The sequence below is a fragment of the Panthera tigris genome, chromosome D4 (assembly GCF_018350195.1).
Source record: "Panthera tigris isolate Pti1 chromosome D4, P.tigris_Pti1_mat1.1, whole genome shotgun sequence".
In the NCBI taxonomy this organism is placed as follows: Eukaryota; Metazoa; Chordata; class Mammalia; order Carnivora; family Felidae; genus Panthera; species Panthera tigris.
In genome coordinates this window covers 76,683,305-76,701,422 of record NC_056672.1, presented here as the reverse complement: position 1 = coordinate 76,701,422, position 18,118 = coordinate 76,683,305, and the positions used below count along the sequence as shown (strand labels likewise).

The window sequence follows — 18,118 nt, the reverse complement described above, 5'->3', positions numbered from 1 at the left end:
TACCTGGCAGCTCTGTTGGTTCAATGTCCTGCTCTTGATTTCAGCTCAGATCTTGGTCTTAAATTGTGAGATTAGAGCCTGGGGTTGGGCTCCCTGCTGGGCATGGAGCCTGCTGGGGATTCTCTCTCTCTCTCACCCTCTGCCCCTTCCCCACTCGTGGTCTCTCTTTCTCTCTCTCTCTCTCTCTTTCTCTCTCTCTCTTAAAAAAAAAAGGATCCAACTAATGGTAATATTATGTCAAGTGTTTTGCATAGCCCTTGGAATGCAGACATCACTCTGTAAATGTTGGTTCCCATGATTTTATTTAGTCAGAAATCAGACCTGGAAAATTGATGTGATTTTTGTGTGAGCAAGAATAGATACTTTAAAGGTTAAAGGGAGAAAATGCTGCAATTTCTGAGAGCTACTGAGAAATTTGGCTACTGAGAGCTAGTCATAAGCATCTCTTCCTAATTGCATGTTTGGTGACATCGTGTTGGAATCGTGAAATTAGCCATGGTGGAAATATTTACACCACAGAAACCAGCCAACAGTCAAGGCTTTCTGTTTCCCTCCCCTGCCCCGGAGAGCTGGTTGTTAAACATTCACCAGCACACCAATAAATATTCCCCATGTGGGTGGGAAGCTGCATGATCTCAGTTATATAATAGGAAAGGACAAACATAATGTTTTTTAATGAGTTTGCCTTCCCCTAAAACACACACACACACACACACACACACACACACACACACACACACACACAAATATATTTGTAGAAGCAAAATGAATTTTTTGAAACAGTAAAACAGATTTATTTGGAAGAAGATTTCAACTGTCTAAAGGAAGAGGAAGGCATTGGGAAATGGAGAAGTATGACCTATGAAGCTACATGTTTAAAATTGGAATTGAACAACAGATCCTCAGACACATATGTTAAAATTCTGAAGTGTAATAGTGATATTTATGAGGGTAGCTTCTGGAGTAAATGCCTCAGGATTTAAATTCTGGCTTTGCCACTTACTAGCTGTGGAATCTTAGGCCAGTTAATGAACTTCTCTGTTGCAATTTCATCAGTAAAATGAGGATAATCACAATGCTCCTCTGAGGGAGTCCATGAAGCAATGCAAGTCAAGCTATTTACATAGTGCCTGGGACACAGAAATCACTCACTAAATGCTGGCTCTAGGACTGTTCTAAACCACAAACTGGGCCAGGTAAATAGGTACAATGTATGTGCAAGCAAGAATAGCTGTGGTAAGAGAGGAAACAGTGCTCCTTCTTCCGATCATTCTAGGGTAATAGCTAAATTAATCTTTCAAATGCTGGAATATTTGACCATAACATCAAGGAGATGCTTAAACTCCTCTTAGAGCTGGAGAGGAATGAAAATGCGTTAAGAAGTTCTTAGTTTCTTTCCTATGGCATCTAGTGGATGGTTTCTATCACTACTTCTCAAATCTGCTTATTATCAGAGTCACCAGGTAGATTTAAATATATATACTTCCTATTTCTAACACAGAAAAGTCTTGTTCAAGTCCTTAGGAGTTGAGGTCATGAATCTTTCTCTTTTCTAAAGCACCCTCTCCCTAGGAGATTTTGGTGATCAGCCACGTTTGGTGACCACTGAACTATATGTCATCTCTGTATCTATAAACCAAAGCTAAGGTGTTTTTTTTTTTATCTCCAGCGGCCAGCCCAGCTCCACCCTGGATGTTTCTCTTACACCAGCCCCTGCACCAGCATTTCAGGCCACTGACAATCGAGGTGAGAACTGTTGGGGAAGTGACAGCTTGCAGGGAAGATCATTCCAATTCTGGTTAGGTCTGGTTCCCATGAGAATGATGGCTTGTGCTGAATCCACATCTGTCTGCCTTCCCTTTGAAGTCCATTTGTCACAGTAGCTGTATCTCTCAGGGTCAAATAGAGTCTGTGTAAAATATTAAGTCATCACACAGCCTGGCATCTTGGGAGGGCCTAGGAGATACCCATGGGAGACTTTAGGCCAGAAATCCTACTGGAGTTCAGTGTAGTGACAAACTCTGGGAGCTATTCAGATCGGAGAAGGCTTGCCCCAAGAAAGAGAGTTTTAGCTGGACCTTGAAGGATAGAAAGGTTTTGATGAGATGGAAATTGAGGTTGGGAACTAGGGAACCTCCAAATTGTAGGAAGGGATGATGAGGGACCATAAGGCAAGCTGAGGGCCAAACACAACCTAGCACACCACCCCCTCCAAAGGGGAGATATGTCTAATATTCCTCAGGAACTCCTGGCTGCCCAAGAACAAAGGAAAGGACAGAAAACAGATGGTGAAACTGTTAAAGGGTCTCCATCAGTTTACAAATATCTTAGTACAATTACAAAAAAAGGGTGGAGGGGGGCAATCTTACCAATAGCCTAAAGTCCAGGAACCTTCTACTGTCTTAATGTTAATGCTTTGCTAGAGGGAAAGACAACCTTAGCTTGACAATATCTAGTCCTCTAGTAATCTGTGAGTCTTTAGCATATGGAAAATCCCTTTAAGAAACTTCCTCTTAACTTTACCTCCCCCACTCCAGAGTATATAACCACTCTTCACAACCCCAGTGCAGCTCTTTCTGCCCATGGGTCCTGTCCGTGTGCTTTAATAAAATCACCTTTTTGCACCAAAGACATCCTTAAGAATTCTTTCTTGCCCATCAGCTCTGAACCCCACCATCACCCCAAAACCCCATCAGCATGATGGGAGGATTTTAAGCCCATGAGAGCCAAGGGGGTGCCTTGTAGTCATTGACTAGGGCTCTAGTATTTATATAGTCTCTCTGATACGCCCCATTCTACTCTTACCTTACTCCATTACCACCCTAACCTGAGAATGTAAGCAACCTTATCCTCACCTTAGGAACAAACTGAGGTTAAGGAAGGCTCTGTGACTGTCTTGAAGCTACCTGTGCAGAAAGTGATAAAAAGAAGGATTCAGACCCAGTTTAGCCTGTCTCCATGTCTCAGGAACCTTGAGGCATAGGACTAAACCCCAGACAAATAAAAGAAAGGTGACAGCAGTTTTATGCAAAGAAACTAAGAGATTATGTAGACAGAAAAAAGGAAAAAAAAAAACAAACAGATACACGCATCCCCACACACATGCACACACACACACATGAACGTATACCAGTATTTATTACAGTCTGAGAAACCTCTCCACTGTCCTATGGCTAATATATTCTGGTCCAGGTTTAGGGGATCTAGGAGAGAATGACTTGTCAGCTCATAGGAAGTGAATGATAGCATGGGAATTACCAATAATCCCACTCTCCTCTTTCCAACCCTCCAAGGGACTAAGAGGCCTGTTTTGCTTTTGTTTTCTTTTTTCAGAATGGTTTCTTTCCTTGCATAACCACTGACCTAGATTGTGTCTCTCTTCCCTCTGGTGTTTGGCCAAATGCAACTGGAGACATGACGCGACTGAGCCTTTGCTAGGGGATACAGAAATAATAAAAACAAAGCCGTGCACGTTAGGCGTTTACATTCAGAAGGGCCTCCTGTCTCTTCCACTTGGGGCTTTTGCTCAAATTAAATTACCTTCTGCCTGTTGTCACCACGGTTCTATATATATCTAGTGCTTGAGCTATTGAGACGAATGAGCAGAGCCCACATTGTTGGGTCAGACCACAGGAGACACTGCTGCTGCTTTCTCCCAAAAAGAACAGATTGTTCTGTGGCCCTGAAGGTCCCATTCTATGCTTTATGAGATGGAGATAAAAGGGGCCCAGGTTCCCAGGTCTCCTGATCTTTCAGTCCTTCTGTCACAAGATCAGGAATCAGGATCCTCTTTGACATTCAGCAAAGCTGATGAGGGTATGGCCTCCGTGCTCCAGCTGACTGGCCTTTGGCTCCCCTCTTCCTTCCATCCATCCACCACTTGATCCTCTGATCTTGTCCCTTCCTGGAGAAAAGAGCTTCACCGTTTTCCCAATACCTTAAACAATTTCAGTGTCCTTCCAGATCTGGTCCCCTGCTATTTTTCCAGCCCTTTATATCCTTTATGTCCCCATCCTATTGATGGGGTATTGAACTGGGAAACAAAGGCAGAAGGAAATAGCAGATAAAATTAAATTTCCCTATAACCTGCAGCCCATTGACAAATACTTGAGGCAGGAAGAATGTTATATTCAATATATTCAATATAATATTCTTCCTGCAACTCCCTACTGTCTTAACGGTTTGCTGGAGGGAGAAACAACCTTAGCTTGACAATAGCTAGGCCTCTGGATCCTTTGAGTCTTCGTTAGCATATGAAAGTCCTTTTGGAGACTTCCTCTTGACTTTACCTCCCCCTAACTCCCAAGTGAATAATCAGTCACTCCTCACAATCTTTCCCTGTGCTTTAGTAAAATCAACTTTTCCGGGCGCCTGGGTGGCTCAGTCGGTTAAGCGTCTGACTTCAGCTCAGGTCATGATCTCACGTTTCCTGGGTTTGAGCCCCACATCGGGCTCTGTGCTGACAGCTCAGAGTCTGAAGCCTGCTTCAGGTGTTCTGTCTCCCTCTCCCTCTGCCCCTCCCCCATTTGTGCTCACCTTGTGCAAGCGCGCATGCTCTCTCCCTCCCTCTCAAGAGTAAACATTGAAAAAAGAAAGAAATAAAAATAAAATAAAATCACCTCTTCTCATTGGCTGTGGACGCCCACCACCACTCCAAAACCATGTCAGGTATCACTTATTGAGGGCTTAGTATGTGACAGTGTGCCAATCGCTCTCTATTAATTATGTCTCTTTATTTTACACCATTCTGATTCTCTGAGGCAAGTATCTGCACTATCCTCATTTTACCAGGCAGGATGATGAAACCTAGGAACAGAGGAGTTAAGTAACCTGCCCTGGGTCACACAGCTTATATATAGTACATCTGGCATTTAGGTCTGTCTGTCACCCAACTCCATACCCTTAATCACTGGTCTTTGCCTCCAGTGTATCATGCTACAGTGGGACCAAAGTTCATATGTCTTTCTCTCTTTCAACTCAGTCAACAACTCTGATAGATTAAGAACAATGTTTTCCTTCTTTGCTCCCCATGGATTCTGGCAGGAACAAAGACCTGGCAGACATTACAGAAAATGTTTTCCAGATTGAACTCTATTCTGTCTCTTTGTGGTAGAGGCATGGCAAGAAGTAGAACCTAGCTCCAGAGTACTTCAAATCACACTTCTGTGACCTCTGGGCTTGCAATGATCTAGGGCTCAGTTGTCCGCTGCTCTGTGCCTGGTGTTGCTATCTGTATAATGGGACGGATAAATGAGTACATTCACATCACGCACATTGAAGAATGCTGGCCATGGAGGAAGCTCTCCCCATAGGTAAGCCCCAGTTAGCAATTGGCTGCCTGGTCAGCCATGGCACCACGTGTGCACTCTTAGGGAAGGGTCCATTCCACTGCCCTTTCCTGTATACTATGTTGACTTTGACCTTCCTGAGCGAGGAGGGCACACTTTGTTTTGTTTCGTTTTTTGTTTTTAATATCACTCCCCTTCAGAGCCTGGCAGATAGCATGAGCTCAGTGAACGTTTTTAAATGAGTTGGCAAGGGATGCTGGTATTAATGTCTATTCTCCCTTCTGGGCTATGGGGGGGCAGGGAGGCTACCAGATAGGGATTCTCAGTTGCTTCCTCCAGTTTCCATGCCTGTAAGAACTCCAGTCTACTGCTTCTGGATGCCCCATTGAACATCTGCTCAGAAGCTGGTTACAGAAGCTGACCACACATGAACCACGTAGGAAGTACGTGCCCGGCACCATGCTGAGTGTCTTACATGCATTGCTCCATTTCTTGTAAACACATGACATTAAACACCCTAGTATACTGGAGAGGAACGGGTGAGCAGCACAGACAAACTACATTACTATGGAGGTCATAGAGGAAGGAACCTCTGTGTGCATTCCTTAAGCATTTCCTACCTCCCAAACAGCTCAGTCAGTGACTTGTAGAGGGGGGAACAGCCACGTTGGAAAAATACGAGACTCTGCAGGAAACTTCTCCAAGAATGGTGTCCCTACCCCAGGACAATGGTTTTTTGCTCCCAGCTGGCCAAGAGCTCCTGATGAGCAAAGGGCGGAGTCTGACTCCAACTCCCCTTCTGGACAAGGCTCTATTTCACCTCCCCACACCTGCAAAGCAACAAGTATCAGCGCTTTTCCACATCACAGGTGAAAAATACTAGTCCAACAATGATGCAGAGGAAGGCTGACTCGGGCTCCATTTAAATCTTTCTGTCCCTACCCCTGTCAACAGAGCTGTCAAACCATGAAATGAGACACTCTGGAGAATAATCAGCCCCATCCCTGGAGTTGCAGGTATAAGCGGAACAGTTATGTGTAAGAGATATTGGAGGGAAGGGTTTGGAATCAGGCACACATGGATTCCAGTCTTACGTCTCACCAGCTGTGATATACTGGCTAAGTGGTTTGGAAGAAGCCGTTCAACCTCCCTGATGGTCATTCTCCTCCTCTGCCCAATGGTGATGATGAGGACAGCCACCTCTCAGGGCTTCTGGGGACATTAAATGGAGTGACGGCTGTAAAACACCCAGCATTACTGCCTGGAACATGGTAACAGCCCAAAGACTGCCTTATTTAGTATACATGAAATTCATAATTATTTATGTTCTTCATTAGTATCATTTTAATTCTTATTGTTTCAAGGTAGTGGGAGGAATTCCTGCATTGAATAGAGTGTTGAACAAAAGTTTCTAAAATGACCACACACACACACACACACACACACACCACAAGAGTCAGCAGAAATGCTCCAGTTATTCTCCCATATTTCCCCGCCCACTTCCTTCCACCTCTGCACAGTTCTTTTCTTATCAGTCGTAGTGGTTTTCATATCATTTTGCTACTGCTAACTACCACCTCGACTCCGGTGTCTGCCTCATACACAGGCAGCATCCTGCAGTGGACCAGGCAGATGTGATTCCAATCTAGATCATGCCTCTTTCTGTCCCTGTGACATTACACAGAGCAGGAGATGTGTAGAGAGACACAGGGGAGCCCAGGCCTAAGCCTGCCATGTGAACAAACCCTGTTGTACAGAGTCCTTTGGAAGATTTCTTTTTCTGGTGTTCCCCCTTATGTCCCTATTGCTCAAGTAGTATCTCCTTGAGGGCAGGACGTAGTGGTCTCTTCTCTCTGTACCTTTTCACCATCTGGTAGGAAACTGTGCACTCAGTGAATATTCTCTGGTCGCGGGCTCTATAGCTGCTAATATCTAAGTGATTGATTTTAGTCAACTGCAATGTCTCCTTCGGGGAAGTAAAACTGCCATGTCATGAATCTTTGACTCTCTGGCATAGAAATAGGGGAAGGAGAAATTATATAACCCTGTTATGCAACTGACAACGGTTTTACCACCAGTGACACATTCCCCTTACTCAGTGACTTCTCCACCCCAGATGTTGTGACATTCCAGAATGTCTTGTTTCTTGAAACGGAGGGTGGGGTCACCCCCAATTCTCAGCGTTTAAAACAAAACAAATCACAAGTCACAGTTTCTCAGATCTGATCTATAATGTCCCCATAGTCACACAGCCTGGTTGCAGCAACACCAGGATGAGAATTTGGGCCCTGTAAGTCCCAGACATTGCAATCCAGTGGGCCTGATGCTAGGGAATTATCTGGGCTTTCATTCTCATGGTATCTTCCCCATCTCTTAACAAAAGTACACAAAAAGAATCAGTATTTTTTAAATGTTTATTTATTTTGAGAGAGAACATGAGGGGCACAGAGAAAAAAGAGAGAGGGAGACAGAGAGAGAGAGAGAGAGAGAGAGAGAGAGAGAGAGAGAATCCCAAGCAGGCTCCACACTGTTAGCAGGGCTCAATCTCATAAATCATGAGATCATGACCTGATCTGATATCAAGAGCCAGACACTTAACTGACTGAGCCACCCAGGCACCCGAAGAATTAGTATTTTTGAGTGATTGTTGGGTGGCTTGCCCTTTGTTTGTGTTAACTTGTTTAATACATTATCCTTAACTGAAAGATGAACAAACTGAGAAACAGTCCGATAGATGACTTTGCCAGGGTCAGCTGATGTCAATTAATGATTGGCATCTACCCAATTAACTATTTCTACTATATTCTTTTCCACCCCTCTGTGCTATAGCCATGCCCTTGTATTAATATTTCGTGTGTGTGCTATTTCTTTTATTTTAAAAATGTCTCTTTATTCATTTTTGAGAGAGAGAGAGAGAGAGAGAGAGAGAGAGAGAGCGTGAGCTGGGGAGGAGCAGAGAAAGAGGGAGACACAGAATGTGAAGGAGGCTCCAGGCTCTGAGCTGTCAGCACAGAGCCCAACGTGGGGCTCAAACTCATGAGCCATGAGATCATGACCAAAGCCGAAGTCGGGCTCCCAACTAACTGAGCCTCCAGGTGCCCCTATTTCTTTTCTCAAGAGTTCCTTTTCCTCAGCCTCCACTATGATCCACCTGCAGAGCTAGTCTTTTAAAATGTCTAGGTCAAGGGGTGCCTGGGTGGCTCAGTCGGTTAAGCGGCCGACTTCGGCTCAGGTCATGATCTCGCGGTCTGTGAGTTCGAGCCCCGTGTCAGTCTCTGTGCTGACAGCTCAGAGCCTGGATCCTGTTTCAGATTCTGTGTCTCCCTCTCTCTGACCCTCCCCCATTCATGCTCTGTCTCTCTCTGTCTCAAAAATAAATAAACATTTTAAAAAAATTAAAAAAAAATGTCTAGGTCAAATAGCACCTCCTCTGTAAAGCCTTCCGTGATTGCTTCTAAGCAGAACAACCCACCCCACCCCACCCCCGCCATGTTGGCTTAAGAGTGTATATGTGTGTGTGTGTGTGTGTGTGTGTGTGTGTGTGTGTGTGTGTGTGTGTTAATTATTTGTTGGCACATCTCGCTAACCAACTTGAATCTTAACCCCACAACTTCGGGAACATGTCTTGTTGTTTATCTGCCACCTCACGTGCCTTGCAGTGTGCCACCGTAGGGTAGCTTCTCCGTAAATAACAGATGGAAGGATTAATAAAATAAGGACAACTCTCAAGGAGATAGAGGAAACTGAGAGCTTTACTCTAGCTAATGAAACTGCCAACAAATCTGAGAGGTAGGTAGGTCTTAGTATGCTCATGTTACAGCTGAGGTGAACAAGACAGGTTCTCTAAGCCTTGGCATCAGAAAACAGATCTGATTCCCGAGCTCGCATTCTTCCCAATATGTTAGAAGAAGAAAGGGCACATTCTTTGGGGAATGCAATAGGCATTGTCACGTGCAGAAGCAGGTAATGGAGTTCACAGATAAGAAGGGAAGAGAAAGAGTAAAGGGAGAAAGAAATTCAAAAACTGAGAAGGCAGGATACTGGCAGTTCATGACAGAGTGGGAGACAGGACTTCCCGGGCAAGCACCGACTTTGTGCCCAGTAAGAAGGTGCGAAGGAAGGAAGATCGAAGTGACATTTAGACAGATGAGAATGGCAGCAGAATTGAACACCAGATAATTGGACAAGTTTCTTTTCAAAACTGTTATGGGAACCAGAAAAGGGCAAAGACAGGGGCCTGCAGCAGGCAAAGGAGGAAGAATGATTTAGAGGAAGATGCCACAGCTTGGGAAGGCGGCGGCTTGACCTCGCCGCTTGAGAAGGGAAAGTGCCTGGAAGGTCTGGCAGCCTGGCCACTGAGTGCATCTTTGGTGGCTGTTTGCGGTGGCATATGGCTGAGGGGTGATAGCAGCCCCACGGTGATAGAAGGATAGAAGGGATAATTGTGGATAGCATTTTAAGAAAGAGAGCAGGAAGGAATGAGTAACCAGAGGTCTCTGCCATTATCAAACGCCAATTATGAAATTTACACAGAGTGTTTACTCTTAACTGGCAAGAATCCGCAGATGGTGGAAAACACCAGGGGTCAGACCGTGCCTCCATAGCTAACTGCTTGGGAGCTTGTGAGATAACACTTTACATGTCAAGTGCGGCAAAGGGGAAGGATAATAGCAAGCATTGTAGTGCAAGGAGGTGCTTGGATTTAGACAAACTGCAGTTTTCTCCTTAAGGTAATTCAAAGTAGCCAAGTAACATGTTGCTAAAATATAGAAGAGTCTTATAAAACTGACACATGTGTTAATTTTGCAGCTTTTTAAATGAGTGGGAAAGCTGGGAGGTATTCTTGGTTTATACAATTGAACCATACAATTTGGAAGAGAAACCCTCCCTTCAAGGACTTTTCAATCCAGTGTGATACTAACTTTTCTGATTTACATACCACTTGCATGAACTTTCTTGAATCCTCTGTTCCATTTGATTCATGCAAGTGATTCCTATCTGTCAAAGTGCCTGTATAAACCATGCACCCCGTGGACAAAGAGACACCAAGGGACAAAGAGATCGAGAGGCTGTTTGTTAAACAGATAGTGGTGAGGTCAGTGCACCATCCAGTTGTCCTAATCCCTTCTTCCATAGTCTTTCACCTGCCACTCAACTCGGTTGATAGCTGAGCCTTTACCAGAAATGAGGGCGAATGGGGGAAATGATAAATGCATGAATAAACCCTGAATTTATTATTGAGTCTCCCATTTTCATACAATATCACAAGTTTTAAGATGCTAGAACCACATGTTAAGGGTGATGGAACATCTGTGTGATGGAGTTATGCCTGGAATCATAGATAGAATGGCCATAAAGGACATTTACTCCAACCCCTGCATTTTAGAGATAAGGAAATAGTCCTGGAGAAGTGAACATACTAGAATGTCAGAGAGCTGGCCTGACCCTCAGCAGCCATTTGGTCCATTGCTTTCCAATAGGCAAACTTTCTCATGCAATATCAATTTTTTTTCCACATTTGCGTACCTCTTGTATTATTCATTTTGTTTTCTGTTTTTGTTCTTGATTTTTTCCTAAAAAGGCTTGCATTATAAACTTAAAAATATTTTTAAGGGATCATATTCCTTATTATTCACACAACCTATCATAAGTAGGAAAAAAAAAACATGAGAATATATAGATAATCATTAAAGGTAGTATACTCATCTGTTAACTGCATAAAATCATCTCGATTACCAACATACCACACTTTGGAAAATGCTGACACAGCCCCAGTGTCTCATTTCATAGACGAGGGACTTGAATGCAGGTCAAAGCTCTTACCCACACTACTGCTGCCTCTGCTTACTTACCTAATCTCAGCAGCAAATATTCTAATAACTGAGAAGGGTGTTCCCTGCTCTTTGGGGTTAGTTCCCAGACCTGGACGAGACATTGCAACTACGGCCAATCCAGCCAAAGATGATGTGTGGAAAGGATACACAGCTCTAGCCAGAGAGTTGCTCTCTGCCATGAATTTCAGAAGTGCTCTTTGCAGTTGGAAAGTTTCTACAGTAGATACCTCCCCACTGGGGAACAGTACATTCAACCAGAGGATTCAGGATCTCAGCCTTAAAGGACAAAATCTACTGAATATCAACCTTCAGTGCTCACTGCCCCACTTGCCTCCCAACAATATTGAAAAAGAGGTTCCTGGGAAGACTGACAATGACTCAGCTAGTCTATGCGTCGGAGATCCTGGTGTTTCCCAGAGAAAACTATTTTTGGAATCTTGATTGTCAAAGGCAAGCTGAGTGGTCAGTTTGTGAAAGTACAGCGGACAGGTTTTATTTTTATTTATTTTGCAATAAAAATCAGAAAACCAGAATTGGCAGCAGATGGCTCAGAGAGCCCAGAGCAGACCATGACATGTTTCTGGTATAAGCTTATGCGGGGTCTCAGCTATTCTAGAGCGTGAAGAAGGAAAATCAGAACCACACTAGGAGGAACTAGGAGAAGTGGGCAAGAGCCTAGGTCACAAGATCTAAGTGGATATTGTAAGCTCAGAATCAACTAGGCCACCATTAGCATCCCATCGGGTCTGACCTGGGAGGATGAGGGGAATAACCATACAGTGTGAAAGAAAGAAACTGTCTGACCAATAGGGAGTGTCTTATTTCCCTTGATAAGAAGGATCACATATTCCATCCCGTTGACCTTGCCTTGGCTGTTTTGGATAGTAGCAATAAATCTCAAGGACAAAACCAGTAACCATATTAAATGTGGGGTATTATCCTCCATTTTCTATTATGACTGTCACTGTCAGATCTGTCTGTGCCTTAAAATCACTTGGGCAACCTTTCAAAATACAGATTCCTTAAGCCCCATCTCTGATACTAAATCAGAATTTTCAACAATAAAGATCATAAACACATCTAGAAAAATGGATGGAAATAGATAATTAACGTCCTCAAGTGATTCTTAAGCCAAGCGCTTTTTAAAAAGCCAGAGGTGGATAACTTTATCATCTCGATACACTGTTTCCATTTTTAATAGTTCCATTAAAGCTATCTCAATTGTAAGCTGCCTAAAGTCCTTGGTGGAAATAGATTGAGTACAAATGAAGGGTGAGAGAAGATGCTAGAAGAACATAGAACAGATAGAGAGAGGGACCTAGAGACACAAGAAAACGTGGTAGATTTAGTAGCTTAATCTAACTTTGGGATCTTGGAACAGAGAAGAGAGACTTCTGTTACCCTTCTAAGAAATGAAGTCAGAGACAGTTTCTCTGGGGATTTTGCGAGAAGTTCAGAGCCTCTAAAACTTTTTCACATCCTTTTTTTTAAAAACTCCTTATTTCCATATAGTGCCTCCCAGAAAATCCCTTTAACAGTAAGTGCTCATTCTTTCTTTGTGTGGAGGTGAGAAGACCAACAAGAATCTAAAGGGAAAGATAAGATAGAATCCCCTGAAGAAGATGGGCTTTGCAACCGCATCTCACAGGGCCCCCAGGGAAATAGAGGAGCAAGGTTCTTGGGGGCAGTGGATAAGATCCAGGCTGGGTTTTTTTTAGGTCAGTCATGTTGCTTGGCTCATGGGAAACGGGGTGTCATTAGTGTGAGACAAGAGCTCAAATTGGCAACTGACTGGTTTTGATTTAATTACATAGTGAGTTAGTTTCTTAAGAGCATACAACACAATCCTTTCTCCTAAACGTGGGTTTAATTTTCAACAAAACACTTCTCGCATAAACAACATGTCGTTTCCAAACCCTTACTGCCATTCCCAGAACTGCTTGCAGCCTTTCAGAAACCCATTATTTTATAATTATAATCAAGACTATTAGGACAGGACAATTTGTGCCAAAAAACACATTTACACTCAGAATTGTCACTTAGCACTGTCACAGGGAGGTATCATCTCTATTTCTGCAGAGATCGAGGCGAGGAGCAGACACTGCCTTTTAAACTTTCCATTTCTAGATGGCATGGGGGTTACTGACCTTGTCTACATTATCCTTCAGTCCTTCTCCCCATGGTAGAGTAGCCAGGGCACCATGGCAGTCGTTACATGGCGGAAGGAATGTAGCCCTGGGAATCAGGCCAGCTTGGCTTCACACCCTATCCACCCCACCTTCCAACTGGACAATTCACATTTGCCCCTCAGTTTCTTAATCTGAGAAATGGCAAAACTTGGTAGCTTAGCTACCAAGTACTTGCCCAATAGGGTCATTTTAACAATTAAGTGAATTAGTACACTGATTAGAACAGTCTCAGGCACATGCCGAGGGGAAGAAAAAAGCAAATGTCAGTTATTATTAATACTATAAACTGTGTGACCTTGGATAAGTGGCTCATCCTCTCTGAGCATCCATTTTAGCAATGAGGAGAGTAGTACCTAACTCACAGGGGATCAGTCAGAAGAGCATGCATGGTGCTCAGTGTATTTGGTTGCTTTTGATCAACTACTTATTCCACAGGGTTTCACTTTGAATTAGAAAGCTTGGGGATCTCCTTAAGAGTGTGTGATTTTATTCCAACCAGCCGGAAGGTCCTTAGCTTTTGGAACTTCCCCCCATAACCTCTGTTAAATCACCAGTCTGTGATTCCATTCAGGAAGTCAGACTGACTAAGAAATGATACAGCTACTTAAGGCTGTTGTTTTCAGGAAAATCATCATCTACTGGGCTTGATTTGTCCATTGTTAAACAGCTTTAATCATGCATATCTTTGATTCACTTTTTCCCAGGCTCATATGGCTGTGGTATTAATATCCAAAAGTAGCATAGTAATAATTCCCTTTGGTTAATATCAGTCAAAATTATGATGGTGAGATAGGAAGTTTTATGCTTTTTTTTTTTTTTTTTTTTTTTTTTGAGAGGACCGTGCTCTGGTACAGAACAGTATTAAATAGACCTTGCTATGAAGTGGACGTGGCCTTACATCCTAACCACAGAACTCGCATTTGTTAGCAGGTGACACATTAGAGAATATCTTTAAGTGTCAGTCTTCTCATCTGTAAATTTGAAATAACTAGTATCTTCTTAATTCATTGATGTGACACAGCAAATGAGTTATTACATACAAAGCCTTTGCATGAAATGATTGGTTAGTTAAATCATTTTAATAACATCCTGGGTGGCTCAGTCAGTCAAGCGTCCGACTTCAGCTCAGGTCATGATCTCGTGGTTTGTGGGTTCGAGCCCTGTGTCTGGCTCTGTGCGGACAGCTCAGAGCCTGGAGCCTGCTTCAGATTCTGTGTCTCCCCCCGTCTCTGTCCCTCCCATGCTCATGCTCTGCCTCTCTCTGTCTCTCAATAATAAATAAATGTTAAAAAATATTTTAAAAATAAAGGTAACATTATTATTGTCAGCATTATCATTATAGCCCCATGAGGTCTGCCAAGAAGGTACTGTTACTCCTATTTTATGTATTGAAATCTGAGCCTCCAAGGCACTTGAATGGCTTTCCCATGGTCATATAACAAGTAAATAGAGTGCCTAGACCAGATCTCACTTTCTACCCTCCCAGGTGGTTCGCTGTCTGCTACAGCAGGATTCTGCTGCATTAAAAATAAACAGAATATGGCTTTTGCCCCTTTGTAAATTCTGGCAGCAGCATCTGGTAATTCAATGTGTTTCAGAGCTAGGGCTCTTCCTGTGTTCTCTTTCCATTCTCCCTCCCCGAGATTCAATTTCTTGAGTAAGACTCCTGCCTTAGAGAACTTCAGGATGCCAGGTTTCTATGTCAACTTCATATGAGGCTTGGGATATTACCTATTCTTCAGGTGGACCCTTCAAGTGGGTAAATTTAGGGTTGTGCTGTGTCTCCCTTTCACTCTCTCTTTTATCTTCATAATAGCCCTGTGGCACAGGAGAAACTTACTTACCCTTGCCACTCAAGAAAAGGAATGAGAATTAGCCTAAGAAACTGGTTCCAAATTATACCGCGAGGGGCACCTGGGTGGCTCAGTTGGTTAAGCAACCAACTTCAGCTCAAGTCATGATCTCATAGTTCATGAGTTCGAGCCCCGTGTCAGGGCTCCGTGCTGACAGCTCAGAGCCTGGAGCCTGCTTTGGATTCTGTGTCTCCCTCTCTCTCTTTGCCCCTCCTCTGCTCAGCTCATGCTCTGTCTCTTTCTCTCTCAAAAATAAATAAACATTTAAAAAATTAAAAGCAAATAAATTAAACTAAAAATTAAAAAAAAAAATTATAGTGTGAAAGTGTGGCAGAACCAGGATCCAAACCCAAGTGCGCCATACACATCTACTGGGCTAACAGCTCCATAAACAGGTCCACATAGAATTTTGTTTTTATCTACACCCCCTATATTTAGTAACAACAGCTAGAATGTTCCACGAGAAGAAAGTAAAAGTCAGACTTTCTAGCCACTTCTGATTTTCAAAGCATCTATATTCTTCTTTAGTTAGCAAAATAGACTCTTAGTGTTTTAGGTGGTAGGCTGAAATTCACACTCTCAGACTCTGAGCTATTGGGGTCCTCTCGTTTATCTAAGCCAAAAGAAGGGAGAATAACAGTGCCAGTAGGAAACCCAGTGCAAGGTTCATGCTATGTTGCTCCTCCTCCGGACTGTCCAGCTTAAATCCTGTGTCAAGATACATTGCTAAAGTTGATGAATTCAGACTATATCAGCTTTATATCAAGTTGCTTTCCAATGTCATTTAATGAAGACACTGAAAGGAATGGCCATATATAAAGCCATGTGGCAGAAAGGATCACTGAGTACAGGGTGGTAGGCAATTGCTATAAATACAGAATCAGCTGGGCCCATCTGGAAGGCCATTTGGATGGGCCTATTTGCTTGAAAGCCCTGGGAGCCTCATGGACAAGAATGTGCTCTATTGGAAAAGAGCATTGAAGTGAGAAGGGCTTAGTCCAGCATCATGGGAGGAAATGGTTGATTTCATGGACAGCCTGCTGTCTCTTACACAGTTTAACCTTTGGCCCAACACCCATCCTTTGGTTTCACCACCGTAGCTCAGTTCTGGTGTTGAGTGCTGGCCATAACAAAGAGAAAATAAAAATAAAGAACAGTAGTACTAAAATCTCTATAAGAAATAAAAGGAAGGCATTAGAGAAACCATCTAGCATAGCTGACTTTTAATTTCAGAGAGACTTGTTTTAAATCCAAGCTGTGCATTTACTACTAGCTATGTGACTTTGGGTATGTTACTTACAGTTTCAAAATCTTTGTTTCCTAATGGGTAACAATGCTGATATTACCAGAATCAATCTCATAGTCCTGGTATGGGAATTTAAATTAGATATCATACATAAAGCAGTAGAGTAGGACCTAAAAATAGCCACAACGGGTAAGTAACTATTATAACTCCTCTTCCTCTCTTCTGCAAAGTAACTTTTGGGATACTTGGAGTTAAGGAACCGAGTGGAGGAAATAGTTGGGACCATCTATGCAGACAACAACAGAGACAGGAAGTAGCCATGGAAAGCTAGAGCCCCAGATACTGCATGGGTGGCAGAGAACAGTGGCCTGGGACCTGGGGGCCTTGACCAGGAGGTGCAAAGGACAACATCCCCTCTGGAGATGGTTCTTCATTCACTCATTAATTCTTCAAACAGACGATGTTGTTCTGTCTGCTGTGTGCAGGCCATTGACCTCAGGGCTGGAGCAGCAAAGGATGAATGCACATGCCCTCTGCCCTCACAGAGCAGTCAGTCATTTTTGTGAGAACTGTGTTTACGTAAGACCCTCCAAGGACCTGCTGGTGATTTCTAGAAAGGTGATAAAGTCCAGAAGGGGGCTAGGGTTCTGACAATCCTGCGGGTGGAGGCCAAGTCAGAAAGAAACTGCCTGATTACAGTTACAGTCTTCCTGTGGTCCCACAGTTTGGGAAAACAGCAATTGCTAAAATATTGTTTTTGAGAAGACCACTTAGTGTTTCTTTCTGTTCGCCCTGCATAAAGTCCCAGAGGATCGCTCCTCCATAAAAGTAGTATCCCTTATATGTGCAATTATTTTGAATACTTACAACAGTTTACAGAGTAATATTCTACCCTCATTTTGTATTTGAGTTGGCTCGACTCTCATAAAAGTGAAGCCCAAAGCATACAGGATACATGGTGAATCTGAATTTTGGCTTTCTCCAGAAGCCACACTACCCAAAACACCAGCGGGGGGTGGGGTGGGGGTCTTTCCAACGGTTGAATGGGAAAACAGTATGCTAAACCTTACGCTTAGTGTCTTCCTTTCCCCTTTTCATTCTTTGTCCAGCTTTTCTGGTTCTAATCGGCTAGCCTTATTGCCCATTTGAATCTCCCTCACATCCTTTATGGAAAGAAATGTGTTGTAAGTAAATCATTTGATATATAATATGTGTTGCATATGTATTTGCCTAAAGATTCATGGTTTCAGTGAAAAACCCTTGACTAGTGTCAACCACACAGAAAACTACAGGGGTTTCACTTCTTGTTTTACCAACTCTCAGCATGAAGCAGTGGGGTGTAGTAGAAAACTGAGCTGCCCTGAGGAGGCTGGAGGCCCAAGTCCAGGTCCTGCCATTCATTTACACTGTGGCCTATTGACAATAAATTTACTTCCTTTCACTTCAGGTTTAATGTCAGTGAAATGAGGAAACTAATTCTTAACCTGCTACCTCACCTCAATGATAAGAAATTTATATGTGGTCATAATTGTGTGACTATATTCCAAGTTGTAAGGTATTACACAAATTTAAGGCATTCCAATTAGTATTACTTTCTCTCTATTCCACTCTTCATGTCTTTTCAATCCAGAGGACTTAAATAGCTGCAAAGAATTTGCCCTAGGTCTGACTTTCTTCTTTCCTCCCCTTACATTTCCATCGTATCATT

At 43.1% G+C, this 18,118-nt stretch overlaps 1 long non-coding RNA gene across 1 annotated transcript in view; it reads left to right on the top strand.

Annotated features, from left to right (window-relative positions):
* LOC122233025 overlaps positions 1 to 18,118 on the top strand; it is a 44,155-nt gene that overhangs the window by 11,392 nt on the left and 14,645 nt on the right. The window contains exon 3 of the long non-coding RNA XR_006210449.1: positions 1,670 to 1,746. This is a non-coding gene — a long non-coding RNA (uncharacterized LOC122233025). The remainder of the gene's footprint in view (positions 1 to 1,669; positions 1,747 to 18,118) is intronic.